The sequence below is a fragment of the Bombina bombina genome, chromosome 1, assembly GCF_027579735.1.
Source record: "Bombina bombina isolate aBomBom1 chromosome 1, aBomBom1.pri, whole genome shotgun sequence".
In the NCBI taxonomy this organism is placed as follows: Eukaryota; Metazoa; Chordata; class Amphibia; order Anura; family Bombinatoridae; genus Bombina; species Bombina bombina.
This window is the reverse complement of record NC_069499.1, coordinates 942454527-942473606: the sequence shown is the minus strand read 5'-3', so window position 1 is coordinate 942473606 and position 19080 is coordinate 942454527.

Here is a 19080-nt window from a genome sequence, read left to right as displayed (position 1 = left end):
AGGTATCCAAGATCATCAAATGGGCGGAGGATCACTCCTGCCATCTATCTGCAATTCACATCCCACGGGTAGACAACTGGGAGTCGTCAGACTTTCCATCCGGGGGAGTGGGAACTCCACCCGGAGGTTTTTGCCCAGTTGACTCAATTATGGGGCATTCCAGACATGGATCTGATGGCGTCTCGTCAGAACTTCAAGGTCCCTTGCTACGGGTCCAGATCCAGGGATCCCAAGGCGACTCTAGTGGATGCATTAGTGGCGCCTTGGTTGTTCAACCTAGCTTATGCGTTTCCACCGTTTCCTCTCCTTCCCAGGCTCGTAGCCAGGATCAAACAGGAGAAGGCCTCTGTGATTCTGATAGCTCCTGCGTGGCCGCACAGGACTTGGTATGCAGACCTGGTGAAAATGTCATCGGCTCCACCATGGAAGCTACCTTTGAGACAGGATCTTCTAGTACAAGGTCCATTCGAACATCCAAATCTAGTCTCTCTGCAGCTGACTGCTTGGAAATTGAACGCTTGATTTTATCCAAGCGTGGGTTTTCAAATTCAGTGATAAATACTCTGGTCCAAGCCAGAAAACCTGTGACTAGAAAGATTTTCCATAAAATATGGAAAAAATATATCTGTTGGTGTGAATCCAAGGGATTCTCCTGGAGTAAGATTAAAATGCCTAAGATCCTCTCCTTTCTCCAAGAAGGTTTGGATAAGGGATTGTCAGCGAGTTCTCTAAAAGGACAGATTTCTGCTTTATCTGTCTTGTTACACAAACGACTGGCAGCTGTGCCAGATGTACAAGCTTTTTTACAGGCTTTGGTCAGAATCAAGCCTGTTTACAGACCCATGACTCCTCCTTGGAGTCTAAATTTAGTTCTTTCAGTTCTTCAAGGGGTTCCGTTTGAACCTTTGCATTCCATAGATATCAAGTTACTATCTTGGAAAGTTCTGTTTTTGGTTGCTATTTCTTCTGCTAGAAGAGTTTCTGAATTATCTGCTTTGCAGTGTAATCCACCCTATCTGGTGTTCCATTCAGATAAGGTTGTTTTGCGTACTAAGCCTGGTTTTCTTCCCAAAGTTGTTTCCATTAGGAATATTAACCAGGAAATAGTTGTTCCTTCTCTGTGTCCGAATCCAGTTTCAAAGAAGGAACGTTTGTTACACAATTTAGATGTAGTTCGTGCTTTAAAGTTCTACTTAGAAGCAACTAAGGATTCTAGACAAACCTCATCTTTGTTTGTCGTCTACTCTGGTAAGAGGAGAGGACAAAAAGCTACTGCTACCTCTCTTTCTTTCTGGCTGAAAAGCATTATCCGATTGGCTTATGAGACTGCCGGACGGCAGCCTCCTGAACGAATCACAGCTCACTCCACTAGGGCTGTGGCTTCCACATGGGCCTTCAAGATAGAGGCTTCTGTTGATCAGATATGTAAGGCAGCGACTTGGTCTTCTCTGCACACTTTTGCCAAATTCTACAAATTTGATACTTTTGCTTCTTCGGAGGCTGTTTTTGGGAGAAAGGTTTTGCAAGCCGTGGTGCCTTCCGTTTAGGTAACCTGATTTGCTCCCTCCCTTCATCCGTGTCCTAAAGCTTTGATATTGGTTCCCACAAGTAATGGATGACGCCGTGGACCGGACACATCAATGTTGGAGAAAACAGAATTTATGCTTACCTGATAAATTACTTTCTCCAACGGTGTGTCCGGTCCACGGCCCGCCCTGGTTTTTTAATCAGGTTTGAAAAATTTCTTTCTCTATACACTACAGTCACCACGGCACCCTATAGTTTCTCCTTTTTTTCTCCTAACCGTCGGTCGAATGACTGGGGGGCGGAGCCTGAGGAGGGGCTATATGGACAGCTTTTGCTGTGCTCTTTGCCATTTCCTGTTGGGGAAGAGAATATTCCCACAAGTAATGGATGACGCAGTGGACCGGACACACCGTTGGAGAAAGTAATTTATCAGGTAAGCATAAATTCTGTTTTTTTTTTACATAAGCACTACATTACTCAGCTACCAGGTGTGTGCGCAATTCTTTGGTCAGGCTTTTATCTTGAGTCTGGCCCAAATCCCTTTCAGAACCTCTACATGGCGAGATGTCACATTCTGTGGAGCTGGAATCATCTCAAGGACTTAATTAAATTGGTACCAGTGGATATCATCATGAGAAGGCAAAAAAATCTGTTTGTTCCAGCATGATGCATACACTTGACTTAAACACGTGTTTCGTTTGTGTCAAGGATGATGCCAGGGTACAGGTCATCACCATATCTCAGTAGGCATCACTATCCAAGAACATCTGGATTTTCCCATTTCTCCCCTTCCATGGGTTGTGTGTTGTCTGCTGGTTGTGTAGGCATTGGGATGTTCTAAACAAAACTTAAGTGCTGTGTGTTAAAACATGTACCGTTTTGGTCTTTCTTTGTTGAACAAAAGCAGCTTGCATCACAACATATCAGCTCACCTGGAGCAAGGGTGATGACCTGGAGTATTCTCATTGAAGAGGGCAATAATTATATAGGCTTGTGCATCATCTCTACTGCACGTTCAACATCAGCACCTTCCACAAAAAACAGTTTCACTGAAGTGTTTGTTTGTCTGAGGAGTTCATATAGCTTCTTTGTATCTTGGATGTCATGGCCTTTAGCCACCAACCTGTCTTCTTTTCTCTTTAATTCTCCTCCCACGGCTTGACTCAAAATAGTTCCATGTGCCTGCTTTAAATCAACGTTTGTGGATTTCTGTATTAAAAAGCAGAAAGTTTCCTTTCTGTTTATATTGTGTGCAAGGTTCATCACTAAAAAAAATGCAGGAGAGAAACTTGTGGATAAGTAGCCTGAAGGAAGTCTAGCACTGGATCAAGGTATTTCCATATAGCAGGAGGGCCTTGTGTCTGGAAGGGGAGACTGTGGTGAAGCATATGGGCTCCTGTTGCCCTCCATGCATTACCCCAATATGTAGAGTGGCCTGCTTGTGTGAGGCCCCAAAGTGAACAGCTTGGATCTCTGTTGCGTATTTACAGACATAGTTCTCTGAAAAATCGATGTGGATCAATGACTCATCCATTGCCATGTTTATTTTTAGCTAACGATAGTAGGCGTATTGCTGTTTGATATTAAACAGGTGCTTCTTAAACTCATGAATGTTACATCAAATACTCTATTTATAACAAAAATTAGTTGTCATGAATTCAGTAAGTATATATTTACTGAAACCATGACCATTTCATATGTTTGAAATTTATTTATAAATGTGGTTAATATTAATAACTCTGCTCTAAATGGCAGCAATGAAATAACTATATTTCTTTCATGTAATTAGCAAGAGTCCATGAGCTAGTGACGTATGGAATATACAATCCTACTAGGAGGGGTAAAGTTTCCCAAACCTCAAAATTCCTATAAATACACCCCTCACCACACCCACCACCACACCCACAATTCTGTTTTTATAAACTTTGCCTCCTATGGAGGTGGTGAAGTAAGTTTGTGCTTAAATTCTATGTTGATATGCGCTTCTAAGCATTTTGAAGCCCAATTTCCTCTCAGAGTACAGTGAATGTCAGAGGGATGTGAAGGGAGTATCACCTATTGAATGCAATGGTTTTCCTCACGGTTCTCTGTTATCGGTCGTAGAGATTCATCTCCTACCTCATACCTTTTTCAGATCGACGATATACTCTCATATTCCATTACCTCTACTGATAACTGTTTCAGTACTTGTTTGGCTATCTGCTATATGTGGATGGGTGTCTTTGGTAAGTATGTTTTCATTACTTAAGACACTCTCAGCTATGGTTTGGCACTTTATGTATTAATATAAAGTTCTAAATATATGTATTGTACTTATATTTGACATGAGTCAGGTTTATGTATATTTCCTTTTGCAGACTGTCAGTTTCATATTTGGGAAAAGCATTTTTTAGGAATATTTTTTTTTTTTCTACCTGGGGTATAGTCTTTTTTTCAAATTGACTGTTTTTCATTAAATTTCGCGGGCAAAATTAGGCTTGTGAGGGAGCAAAATGCCAAAGTATACTGCGTCATTCTTGGCGCAAGATTTTTTGGCGCAAAGTTACATTCGATGACGCAAAATTCGTCATTTCCGGCGTCTTAGTTGACACCAAGTTCCTTTCACAAGGTTGCGTCTTCAATGACGTGAGTGTGTCATTTCTGGATGTTGTTAGCACCAAAATAATATCTGTTTGCATTGTGCGTCATACTTGGCGCCAAATATTTTCATTATTTAAAACCCCATTCCTATATTCCTCTTGCCTTTTTTCTCTATCAGAGGGCTATGCTGTTTGGATTTTTTTCTCATTTCTGAAACTGCCATATAAGGAAATTGATCATTTTGCTTCATATGTTGTTTTTTCTCTTACATTTGCAAGATGTCTCAATCTGATCCTGTCTCAGAAACCACTGTTGGAACCCTGCTGCCTGATAACAGTTCTACCAAAGCTAAGTGCATTTGTTGTAAATTTGTGGAGATTATATCTCCAGCTGTGGTATGTAATAGTTGTCCTGATAAGCTTTTACATGCAGAGAATGTGTCCATCAGTAATAGTACATTGCCTGTTGTATCTTCAACATCTAATGTACAAGATATACCTGTGAATTTAAAAGATTTTATTGCTGATGCAATTCAGAAGGCTTTCTCTCCCGATCCCGCCTTCTAATAAATGTAAAAGGTCTTTTAAAACTTCTCATAAAGTTGATGAAATTTCAAATGACCGACAACATACTGAATTATCCTCCTCTGACGAGGATCTATCTGATTCAGAAGATCCTTCCTCAGATATTGACACTGACAAATCTACTTATTTATTTAAAATGGAGTATATTCGTTCTTTGTTAAAAGAAGTGTTGATTACATTGGATATTAAGGAAACTAGTCCTCTTGATGTTAAAACTAGTAGACGTTTAAATTCTGTTTATTAACGTCCTGTGGTTACTCCTGAGGTTTTTCCAGTTCCTGATGCTATTTCTGATATTATTTCTAAGGAATGGAATAGGCCTGGTACTTATTTTATTCCTTCTTCAAGGTTAAAAAAAAATTGTATCCTTTGCCAGCAGTTAGATTGGAGTTTTGGGAAAAGATCCCCACAGTTGATGGGGCTCTCTCTACTCTTGCTAAACGTACTACTATTCCTATGGAAGAAAGTACTTCCTTTAAAGATCCTTTAGATAGGAAACTTGAATCCTAAGGAAAGCCTATTTATATTCTGGTCATCTGCTCAGGCCTGCAATTTTTTTGGCTGATGTTGCAGCTGCATCAACTTGTTGGTTGGAAAGTTTAACGCAACAGGAAACGGATACTGATTTGTCTAGCATTGTTCGCTTGCTTCAACATGCTAATCATTTTATTTGTGATGCCATTTTTGATATCATCAAAATTGATGTTAAATCTATGTCTTTAGCTATTTTAGCTTGGAGAGCTTTGTGGCTTAAATCTTGGAATGCTAACATTGTATCTAAGTCTATATTACTATCTCTTTCTTTCCAAGGTAATAAGTTATTTGATTCTTAGTTGGATTCAATTATTTCAACTTTCACTGGGGGAAAGGGAGTTTTTTGCCTCAGGATAAAAGACCTAAGGGTAAATCTAAAGCTAATAAACATTTTCGTTCCTTTCGACAAAATAAGGAACAGAAACCCAATCCTTTCCCCAAAGAATCTGTTTCCAATTGGAAACCTTCTTCAAGTTGGAGTAAATCCAAACCATTTAAGAAATCAAAGCCTGCCCCCAAGTCTGCATGAACGTGCGGCCCTCATTCCAGCTCAGCTGGTAGGGGGCAGATTAAGATTCTTCCAAAAGATTTGGGCAGATTCTGTCCAAAATCAATGGGTTCAGAGTATTGTCTCTCAAGAGTGCTGAAAAGGATTCAGAGTAAGACCTCATGTGAGAAGATTTTTCCTCTCATGCATACCAGCAAATCCAGTAAAGGCTCAGGCTTTCCTGATGTGTGTTTCAGACCTGGAGCTTTCAGGGGTAATCATACCAGTTCTGTTTCAGGAACAGGGTCTGGGGTTTTATTCAAATCTATTCATTGTCCCAAAGAAAGAAAATTAATTCAGGCCAGTTCTGGATCTGAAAATTTTGAATCGTTATGTAAGAGTGCCAACTTTCAAAATGGTGACTATAAGGACTATTCTGCCTTTTGTTCAGCAAGGGCATTATATGTCCACAATAGACTTGCAGGATGCATATATTCATATTCCGATTCATCCAGATCATTATCAGTTTCTGAGATTCTCTATTCTAGACAAGCATTACCAAATTGTCGCTCTTCCATTTGGCCTAGCGACAGCTCCAAGAATATTTTTAAAAGTTCTCGTGCCCTACTCTCTGTAATCAGAGAACGGGGTATTGCAGTGTTTGAAATCTTGAAATCTCAAGAGCCGAGATTACCGATCTATATTTTGGAACTTTGTGCGATTTTCAGGCCTCTTCAGGTTTGGCCTCTGTTGAAGAGAGAACCATTTGTTTTTAGACAGACAATATCACAACTGTGGCATATGTCAATCATCAGGGTGGGACTTACAGTCCCCAAGTTATGAAAGAAGTATCTTGGATACTTGCTTGGGCAGAATCCAGCTCCTGTCTAATTTCTGCGGTCATATCCCTGGTATAGACAATTGGGATTATCTCACCCGTCAGACTTTACATCCGGGGGAGTGGTCCCTCCATCCGGATGTGTTTTCTCAGATTGTTCAGATGTGGGGTCTTCCAGAAATAGATCTGATGGCTTCTCATCTAAACAAGAAACTTCCCAGGCACCTGTCCAGGTCCAGGGATCCTCAGGCAGAAGCAGTGGATGTGTTGACAGTACCTTGGTGTTACCAACCTGCTTATATTTTTCCGCCTCTAGTTCTTCTTCCAAGAGTGATCTCCAAAATCATCATGGAACAATTGTTTGTATTGCTGGTTGCTCCAGCATGGCCTCACAGGTTTTGGGATGCAGATCTTGTTCGAATGTCCAGTTGCCAACCTTGGCTACTTCCATTAAGGCTAGACCTATCTCAAGGTCCGTTTTTCCATCAGGAGCTCAAATCATTAAATTTGAAGGTATGGAAACTGAACGCCTAATGCTTAGTCATAGAGGTTTCTCTGACCAAGTGATTAATACTGTGTTACAGGCTTGTAAATCTATTTGTAGGAAAATTTATTATCGAGTTTAGAAAACTTATATTTCATGGTGTTCTTCTCATAAATTCCATTGGCATTCTTTCAGAATTCCTAGAATTTTACAGTTTCTTCAGGATGGTTTGGATAAGGGTTTGTCTGCATGTTCCTTGAAGGGACACATTTCTGCTCTTTCTGTTTAATTTCACAGAAAGATTGCTAAGCTTCCTGATATTCACTGTTTTGTACAGGCTTTGGTCCGTGTCAAGCCTGTCATTAAATCAATCTCTCCTCCTTGGAGTCTTAATTTGGTTTTGAAGGCTTTACAGGCTCCTCCATTTGAGCCTATGCATTCTTTGGACATTAAACTACTTTCTTGGAAAGTGTTGTTCCTTTTGGCCATCTCATCTACTCTTTCTTGTGAATCTCCTTTTCTGATTTTTCATCAGGATAAGGCGGTTTTGCGGACTTCATTCTTACCTAAGCTTGTGAATTCTAACAACATTAATAGAGAAATTGTTGTCCCTTCTTTGTGTCCTAATCCTAAGAATTCTTTGGAGAGATCCTTACATTCTTTGGATGTGGTAAGAGCTTTGAAATATTATGTCGAAGCTACTAAAGATTTCAGGAAGACTTCTAGTCTATTTGATATCTTTTCTGGTTCTAGGAAACGTCAGAAGGCTTCTGCCGTTTCCTTGGCATCTTGGTTAAAGCTTTTGATTCATCAAGCTTATTTGGAGTCAGGTCAAGCCCCGCCTCAGAGAGTTACAGCTCATTCTACTAGATCAGTCTCTACTTCGTAGGCTTTTAAGAATAAAGCTTCAGTTGATCAGATTTGCAAAGCAGCAACTTGGTCTTCTTTGCATACATTTACTAAATTCTACCGTTTTGATGTATTTGCTTCTTCGGAAGCAGTTTTTGGTAGAAAAGTTCTTTAGGCAGCTGTTTCAGTTTAATTCTTCTGCTTATGTTTTAAGTTTTTTTCTGTCATTTATGAGAAAAAAATAATTTTATTAGTTGTGGATTTATTTTTTTCAGCGGAAAGTAGCTGTTATTTTATCCCTCCCTCTCTAGGGACTCTTGTGTGGAGTTCCACATCTTGGGTATTGCTATCCAATACGTCACTAGCTCATGGACTCTTGCCAATTACATGAAAGAAAACATAATTTATGTAAGAACTTACCTGATAAATTAATTTCTTTCATATTGGCAAGAGTCCATGAGGCCCACCCTTTTTTGTATAAAGCACAATTATTTCCAAATTCCTTTGTTGAAGAGTTTTACTCCTTTCTTTATCACCCCACTACTTGGCTATTCATTAAACTGAATTGTGGGTGTGGTGAGGGGTGTATTTATAGGCATTTTGAGATTTGGGAAACTTTGCCCCTCCTGGTAGGATTGTATAGCCCATACATCACTAGCTCATGGACTCTTAATATGAAAGAAATTAATTTATCAGGTAAGTTCTTACATAAATTATGTTTTTATATATTTAATTGATTAAAATAAAAAAATTTAAAAGTGAAAAATTTTCATCTTAATTTTATGTGATGGGGTTGAGTGGTTAAGCTTGACAATACCCTCCCTGTCTATAATATGCCTCAAATACATTAATAAAAAGTATGCTATTGCTTACCTTCTTCTGAACCACACTGTAGAAGAGAGCTGAATGATGTCACGTCCGGTCAATTATGTCACATATGGGTGGAGTTTTAATTATTATGGGTGGAGAATGGTTGGTGTGACGGGGTGGAGTCCAGACTGAGGGACATAACTTTAATAGCCTGGTTTTAATACACTATCCTGTATTTATTTTTAAAATTATTTTTCACAAGAAAGAAACCCAAATAAATACTTACATTGTTAAGAATTATAGATGATTTGCACATTTTATTAATTAGTTTCTAAGTATAAATTCAGTGAAGTGCCTTAGGGACAAGACAAAATGCAATAATTTTTTTCTTCTTCATTATAACAGACATACCAAGGTATTTTAAAAAGCTTTTAACATTTAATTCTGCTGAACCACCACTCTAAAAACTCTGGGGGACTGAAATATTACTGAATCCCAGGAATGACCCATATATGTATATACTTATTCATGAGAACGAGCCTCCCATTGAAGCCTAAGGAAACGTGCTCTATTGAGCGCAAAGCTTTCATGCAATGCGAACGCATGTTTGCATTCGCATTGTGGGCCACTTCAAATACCAGCGCACAATTGTGTGCACTAGTATTACAAGTGGAGCTCAAGTGTGCTTGCGAAAGTTAAATTGTGCGATTCACTCGTAATCTGGCCCATAGTCAGGTGCATCATTAAAAAAATTATAACAAACAGGGGGGCGGAGCTAGCCATCTCAGGGAGCAGACGGGTTTCTTAACAGCTCCTGCATATAGTCATAATACTCTTTTTATTATTACTGAAATCTATGCCAAAATAAATTTTACGACGCTACTACAAATTGCAGAGAACTCAGAGATTGAAATCCTGTGTATTTTGGATGATTTGGAACCCGATATAACGCTCTTTTCTGAAGCGGGCCTGACCGTCTGTGGCAACATGCAACCAAGGCAGACCCATTCTTCTGATCTTGCAGAACACCTGCATACTAACTTTAATATGAAGGAGGCTAACCAGATACAATTGCTTCTTATGAAGCTAGAGCAGCGGATGGATAGACAGTTTGCAGATCTCATGCGTGCTGTCAGACACCCGAATTGGAATGAGGATTTCTGCACACCTAAAATGGCTGATGAAGCGATCGCTACTTCACACGACAAGATGTCGCATGCAGATGCAGGAAGCACTTCTCCCACAGAAGACGCAAAACAGAAGTGTCTATTGCCGACTAGGGAGCTCGAGATTGAACGGCAGGCTACACCAATTAAGAGAAAGTCGAGGAGCACATGCCATGCAGAGGAATTTACAGCAGCGACACAGCGGGATAATCCTTGTCCTGTCTCTGTTTGGGCCGACACTGAGAATGATGCACCTAACGGCGTGTCGTTTTGTAGCCCTATCGCCAAAGCAAGGAGGATTGTCGGCCGGACCGTCAAGGCTCAGAGAGTGCGGGTAGGTCTGCGGCAACACTTTCAAATCCGCAGGGTACAAGGATTGGTCGGGCAGAAGGGAATGCGCACTCGGCGCCATCACTCTTTTCTCAGCAGTGCCATAAGGTTTTACACCGGAATGACTGACTACCCTGGGCATACAGTCTACTCAATATATGAACTCAGTGGGGAGCTTCTACTCATACATAGAAGTAAAATGAATACATGTGGTGTGGATTATCGTTTGGTGATTGTACAAGGTTCTACACCCAGTGTGTGGGGACATATGAATCATAAGAGATCTGGAGTGGGGTAAATTATATCAGACTTCAGCTGGATGATAGATTAGCGGTTTGATACGCTATGGATCAATACACCATGTACATTTTGGGACATTAGTCTTTATTCTAAGTAACTATATATCTATATCATTTCCAGGACTTTGCAGTGAGCCAGATTATTGCCTAGTTCATTATGTGCTTTGTATTCAAAGATATATTCATCAGCTCTTTCTCTTTTTTTTATGAGTTCTGTTCATTCATCTCAATCCCTGTTTGTGTTTTTGTTAAACGCTTTAAGGTTCCCATATATTTACTCAGTTGGAATTTATTGTTATGCATCTCAGAGACAGAGCCTCTATACTTACTATGCACATTACAATGCTTCACAGACATCTTTGACGACCTTACAGTCTGAACTTTGGGACTGAGCAGTCTCTTACATTAAGCTTTGATCATAGTATTATTGAGCCCTTTCTACATCTCTCTAGTATTTAAAAAGAGGTCTCTCAATGGAACAATGGCCCTTATTTATCCAGCATTTACTATTTAACATATAACCTAAAGGTCTAGTGTCATAGACTCTCACTGCTAGCTCATAACACACATTGCTTATAGATTTTGACTGAGAGGCTAACTATTGCAGAAATTCTATATTGTAGTCATAGTCTCTCTTTTGACAATTCCGTCTCACAAGTACAAAGTGTCAGGCCTGTGTAATGATATGCTAGCTTATATTACCTCATATATTTTAGAAAAGCTGCCTTCCCAGACCTTGTTAAGGTTATGATATGAGGCATAAATTGGACACTTGAGATGTAGGTTATATAACATGTTTAACATTTTTATTCGCTCTAGCTATTATGCTGATTAACAGAAGATCAATCTACCTAGGCTCCTTAAAAGTCCTCATAGTAAATTCTGATTGTGTGACCTGTTCTCAAGTATTAAGTACCTGTCTGCTCACTGTTTATGTCTGCATGTTTAGCACATCTGTTGGCAGTTTAGACTCAACAGTGACATATCTTGCCTATAACTATTCTCATCTGCTCACTACTAATAATTGCAATATTATCTCACCTGCATGAAGTTTAGAATCTGCCTTAATACACCTTACTAATATCTTCCTGTGTCATGCAGCTTACTGTTTAGTCTCTATGCTAATATTGTAACAACTATATGCAAGGTATATTTATCACCTACTATGTATGTATGAGTATTTGAGTGTATAATATAATCAAGGTGTCATGCCCAGATTTGTTCGGTGTCCCACACCGGGTGTTCATACAGATGGAATCACCCCCTCTTATTGCTGTTATATATTAACCTATTTACTATTAAGGCCTGTGTTACGAGTACAGCTCTCTACATTAGTTATAATATTTAGTACTCTAAAAATCTGTGCATTACTTAAATAGTTTTTACCTTAATACGCCTTACTTATACCTTCCTGTGTCATGCAGATTACTGTTTAGTCTCTATACTAATATTCTAACAACTATATGCAAGATATATTTATCACCTACTATGTGTGTATGAATATTTAAGTGTATAATATAAACAAGGTGTCATGCCCAGGTTTGTTCTGTGTCCCACACGGGTTATTTAGACAGATGCAACCACCCCTTCTTATTGCTGTTAATTATTAACCTATTTACTATTAGGGCCTGTGGTACAAGTACAGCTTCTATAAAAAAATAAAATAAAAAAAAATAAAGAGCTTCTATTAGGTCCTGACAGCGTGTATACTCCCCCTGTCTATGTAAAGTAAGCCAATAGAGGTACATTCCATCTACCCCGTTCTATGGTCAAGACCAACCTAATCTCACAATCTCCTGGCTTGCAGCTTATACAGGGTTAAAATCGTTCTACGTCCTAATAATGCCCCTATTTTGGCTAACTTCCCTTCAACACTATTGATACAATCATACCAATAAAGGAGAAGCTTAATGACAGGGAATACCTTGATTCGCTACTTATTAGATTTTATAATCCCTAGTCAGCCCTGGGACTCCCCCTCCTTGGACATTTCTAATCTCACAGCTCATACTTTAAACCTTAAACTTTGCATTCTTATATAAAGCTCCGCCCCCCCCTCCTTCTTTCCTATACGTATAGCGGTGCTTACCCGCTGAATATCCCCCCCCCCTAGATATCTCAGCCCAAAAGTGGCTGATACATAAGCCAACTCTCCACTGCCTGATTTCTCTGACATGGATACTTTATTGACTATTTTCTTTAGTACTGTGGAGAGCATATATTAAACAGATAACATAAAATGAAGTTGTATTCCATTTCGCCCAAACTTATTGTCTATTTTCCAGCTTACGATTTGATATGTAAGTATATTAGTACATGTATATCTTGTTTTTCTATTTCCAAAAATGTCAACCTACAGACAATGTATTATTTACACTGGTGTAATTTTTGCCCCAGGGCGATGTTTGCTTGTAAATCTATGTGTTAAACTTCAATAAAAAAAATTATTTAAAAAAAAAAAAAAATTATAACAAACAGGTGCTAACGATCATCAATTTAATATGTAGGTTGTAACACAATCATTAACTGAAACATAAACAGCTGTGTAGGGGGAATAAAACTGGGTGAGGAACAGCTAAACTCTGCTAACAAGGTGAGAATGCTGAAGACAGTTTAATGTCAAAAATACACCATGGCAAGACTGAGCACAACAACACGATACAAGGTAGTTATACTGTATCAGCAAGGTCTCTCCCAGGCAGAAATGTCAAGGCAGACAGGGGTTTCCAATTGTGCTGTCCAAGCTCTTCTGAAGAAGCACAAAGAAACTGCAACGTTAAAGGGATAGTCTTCTAGTAAAAAATAAACTTTCATGATTCAGATAGGGTATGTAATTTTAAACAACTTTTTGTTGTCTTCGTTGAAAGCTAAATAGACAAGATAAAAGAGGGTGCTCCAATGGTGAAGTATGTCACAAAATACCAAAAAATAGAGAAGCAAGTATGTGTATTATATTCTCACAAACACGATGCACTCAGTTGTGCAAATGGGGCAAGCTGAACTATCAGAACCGTCCGGCTGACTCACAATCCAGCTACAGCTGACACTGCAAGAGCCGTCATCCAAATGGAAGAAGTGGATAGCACCGCTGAGGTTCCTGAAGTGTAGATACTCAATCAGAAAGAGGAACTAATAACCGCGACCGAAGGGATTCCAGTGGTTTAATGGATATAAAAAGAAACAAAGTTCCTTTAGCTCAGGCTCTGCTACGCTAAGCCTATTAGTGGGGCCCGAGGCTCTTTAAAGAAGGCTCAGGATTAGCGCGGATCTCCAGCACGCTAGAGGTATGTAAATATCTACAGGTCAACTTTTTCACCTGTATAAAAGGAACATTTACAGTTTAATAAAAACAAATGTGAATGTTCAGCATTCTATTTCTTACTATTTTGGGAATGTTCTTCTCTGAAATTCCTGGTAGTGAAGAAGTTAAAGAACCGGAAATCTTATTAACTATTTTACTATAACTTTCTATGTCTCCACTGATGTAAAGGCCTTCATTCCATTACCGTTTGTTGGGTTATATTCGTTACAATGAATTAGGGATGCACCGATACTAGTATCGGTACAGATACCAAGTACTTGCACCAGCAGTACTTGTGCAAGTGCACAGATACCGCCATCTTGTGGCTTTTATTTCAAACTTTATGTTTCCATTTAATTTTAAGCTGGAGTAGAAACTTAAAGGGACAGTCTAGTCAAAATTAAACTTTCATGATTTAGATAGACATGCAATTTCAAAAAAACTTTCCAATTTACTTTTATCATCAAATTTGCTTTGTTCCCTATGTGGTATTTTTGAAAAGCTAAACCCTAGGTAGTCTCAAACTGATTTCTAAACCGTTGAAAACCGCCTCTTAGCTCAGAGCATTTTGAAAGTTTTTCACAGTCAGACAGTACTAGTTCATGTGTGTCATATAGATAACATTGTGCTCACTCCCATAGAGTTATTTAGGAGTCTGCACGGATTGGCTAAACATGTTTGTCAAAAGCACTGAGATAAGGGGGCAGTCTGCTTAGATACAAGGTAATCGCAGGAGGTAAAAAGTATATTAATATAACACTGTTGGTTATGCAAAACTGGGGAATGGCTAATAAAGGGATTATCTATCTTTTTAAACAATAAAAATTCTGGTGTAGACTGTCCCTTTAGCTAAAAATGGTTCACTTCTGTTCTGCCAATAAAAATTGCTGTTATTGGAGACTTCCGGTGGGCGGGCGCTGAGTGAAGACGCAGGGAGAAGAACTCCGGACCCTGAGTTCCCCTAAACTCGGCTAAAACTAACGAAACAGACCGATAAAGCTACCCTCCTTGACAGGTGGACGCATCACTTGTCTGGAGCATACCCAGCAGCAAGGAATCCATCATCCGATTCCCCCATCGCAAAAGTCAGCGGATAACAGCGGAGGAGAGGCCACGAGTGCAACGGCTCCTGCAACAGAGGAGCACTGTTTTATCAGACCCGGTCTCGGACCGGAGAGCCATAGAGGGAGAGTGGTCAATCCGCAAGTACTCACGGCAGGTGTGGAGCGGAGTGGTGAGAGCGGGAGGGTGAGTCAGAGCTCTGGCGGGAAACCGCCATCTTGCAACCGTTAGGACCACAATTGGTACTACGCACACATCTACATTACAGTGCTCACTACACTAGAGAACTCTCAAGGGAGGGAGAAGACATACCTGTTAAGAGCGCATAGCCATCCTAAACTAATTATACAGAGCGACTAGGCTACGCAGCTCTTGGAAAGTGGCTGGGATAATACAGGTTGGGGAGCACAGACTCAGGATACAGAGCGGAGAGTAACCGCAACACAGTGCTGCACAATATCAACTCTGCTCATCATAGGTTGGAATCTATTAGGGCACTCACCAGCCTCCTGCCCGCTTTATTTTATTCTGGCCCTGAGCCTGCTACACAACGCACCTTGATTGATCTTGGTTGCTGCATGAATGACTGTCGAATTGATAAGAGCGTAATTTTTCTGGGCGCAACTACACCATCATTTTACCATACTACTTACTGGGCCAGTGGCCCCTTGCAGAAATACGCAACTTGTCTTGCCTATCACGTACCTCCCCCTCCTCCCCCCCCTCCCCCCCCAACGTGGTAATCTGGAAGCCTAATATCTGCAGAAATAGCATTTTTCCTACACCTCACTGACTCAAAACCTTTGTTGCTCAGAATTGGACATTCGTTTGTGACAGATTTTTTTGGGGAGAAGCGGGGAAAAGAAAACTGCAGTATAGAACTTGTGCACAATTGTTCTGCTTGGCACGCTGACAATTATTGAGACATTTCTCGCCTCCATGGAACGTGGGAGGCATCACCTCCCCGACCAAGCACAGTATTATAATGCAACACCTCAGACAATTCTGTCCCTACATGCTGATAACCCATTACTGCTAGGAGGTGACTTTAATTTAGCACAAGATTTGCCGCTAGATCGCAGGGCTGACAACCACACAAAAAAACAAGAAAAACTCTATGCTAAAAAAGGAGAAAAGAAATGTTGCTGCCTTTAAATCCTCACTGGGCCTTTTAGACCCGTGGCGGTCACGCCACCCGACCAGGAGGGACTTCACATGCATGTCAAAAACACACTCTCACGCATCGATTATTTTTTATGCTCTAAACAACTACAGACACAAATCATACAAACAGACATCTCGGACATTATAATTTCGGACCATGCACCCATATGGCTGCAACTTGGCCCAAGACCCAATATGCGCACCTCTGAGAATTGGAGATTCCCCACTTACTTATATCACAATGTCGAATACAGACAGCATTTAAAAACTCACTGGGAGGAATATTGCAATTTTAACACCCAAAATTTCAGCAACCCAGGTGTGTTTTGGGGAGCATCCAAGGCTGTTATGCGGGGCCAAATAACTAGCTTCACGGCGCATTATAATGCCAAGAGGAAAAGGATAGAAACTGTCACTACCTCAGAACTTACTACTGCATATAATCAATACCTGGCCCACCCTTCCCCCCAACATAGAAATAACTACTATGAGAAAAAAAAACTAAAGGAGTATGCCCTGCTTCAGCAGGCCCACCTCTTCCAAACACACAGAAGAGGCAAGTTTTATAGATTTGGGGACAGAACGGGGAGACTGCTAGCCAACATGGTTAAATTGACCAATCCCAAATCTATTATCCCATCTATTCAAGTGCAAGGGGCATTCTGTTCAGACACCAAATCAATTGCAAACGAATTCCTAAAATTCTAATCCACACTTTACACAGCCCAACCATGCACACAACGTGACAAAGACCAGTTTTGGGACAGCATCACCCCCCCCCCCCCCTTGATGCAGAAAACTTGGGAAAACTCAATGCCTCGATTCAGGCGTCAGAAGTCTTAAGGGCAATTAAATCAGCCAAACTGGGAAAAACCCCAGGTCCAGACAAATTACCAATTGAATATTATAAACTGCTACAGACGGAACTCAGCCCCCTGTTGGCACAAACATTTACGGCTTACTTACAGGGCTCTTTGGCACCTCCAGCAGATTTTGCGGACGCATTAATGTGCCTAATTCCTAAACCAGGCAGAGACCCAACAATCCCAGCCTCCTACAGACCAATAGCACTCTTAAACAATGAATACAAACTATTCACTGCCATTTTGGCGGACAGATTAGCGGCTGTGCTGGGTACGGTCATCCATAAAGACCAGACAGGTTTCATGAGACACCGCTCCTCAGTAGCCAACATTCGCAAGACTCTAGCGGTAATAGACCACTTCTGGCGGGAGGGAGGTGGCGGTAGCAGAGGGAATCAGGCTGGCACTGGGACACCCCAAGGAGCATACCTCCTCTCTGTCGACGCCGAAAAGGCGTTCAACAGAGTGGAATGGGATCACCTCCTGACTACCCTGGGAAAATTCGGCATAACTGGAAACTTTCATAACCTTATACAAAAGTTATATCACAACCCTCGCACCTCCATCATAGTAAATGGCTCGGTGTCCCACCCCTTCACTCTTGGCCAGGGAACGAGACAGGGATGCCCCCTCTCCCCCCTATTGTTTAACCTAGCCATAGAACCATTAGCCATTTAAATAAGAAATATGACACCAGCATTGAAGATAGGGTCACATGCTATGCACTTATCACTATACGCTGACGACCTGCTTCTATACATAACCAACCCAAACACCACTATTCCTACACTAGTCTCTATATTTCACCAGTTCGGAACCATTTCGGGCTATAAAGTAAACCTGGAAAAGTCGGAGCCGACATATCTTATTAAAACACACCCCCTCACACCAACTCTAAACAAACTCAGGGTTACGGATGGCTCCTTCAAGTACCTAGGACTCCGCTTACACGTCAACCCACACCTAATCTATAAACTGAACATCCCACCAGTGATTGTACAGATCCGCTCTTTGTTGAAAAGCTGGGCCAAATTACCTGTCTCTCTGTCGGGCCGGGTGAGCTTAATTAAAATGATAGCAATGCCTAAATTATTATACCCACTACAGCTACTCCCCTTTTTGTTGACACAGAAAGATTTAGAGAGCATTACCAATGCTTTCGGAACATTTGTGTGGAACTCCAAGAAGCACAGAATCAGCAGAACGAAACTGGCTCTGCCGATTGACAAGGGGGGGTCTGAAACTCCCGAATGTTGAGTGGTACACACTGGCAAAGCTTTTGACTGGCTTGCATGTTTGCAGTTTTCAATGACGAACATCTCGAGAGATCCTTAACATACCCACTCCACCTAGCATTCCTGCCACACGCCCCCCTATGCACCCTCCCTGATCATATTAGAGAAAACATATTATTCAAGGATCCGCTTAGAGCCTGGAAAAAAATATGCAGATGGTGGAAGCTTCCTGCTGAAGTTACTAGATACCTTCCATTACAGGGCAACCCTACTTTCCTCCCAGGAATGACCACGCAAATCTTTGCCCTATGGGGGGTAGAGGGGCTTAACTGCGATCTCACAACTGATAGATCCCCTTATGAACAAAACATTCCCGTTAGATCACCTACAGGAAAGATTTGACCTTCCCAGACATAGCACATTCGCATATTTTCAAGCCAATCACTATGTGCACAAGTTGCTATCTGAAGGGCTCAGCGGTAGAAATACCACTCCAATTGACACCATTTGCTCCCTGACTAAACAGGGGTCACACTCCATCGCAAACATTTATGCCTTAATCCTAGAGAGCAAATCCACAGAAACGCTACAGCATTTAAGTGCTAAGTGGAAGCGAAATGCCGACATTGATGTCAGTGAATCCATGATCGCAGACAGCTTTAAATTAGCAGCTACCAGTACCCTTGCGATGGCACATAGGGAAATGCACCTAAGATTCATGCACCTAAGCTACATAACTCCTCACTTGCGAGCTAAATGGGTTCCGGACGCATCTGACACCTGCCTTAAATGCACCTCACTTAGACCAGATGTTAAACATCTGTTCTGGAGCTGTCCCAAAATAGCCCAGTGGTGGGGTAAGATCCAGTACTGGCTCTCAAAAACCTGAGGCACAACGATAGTCCTTACGACTGAAGATGCCTTTTTTCTTAAGGGACACACACAGAGCACCCCCCACGAACGCTTT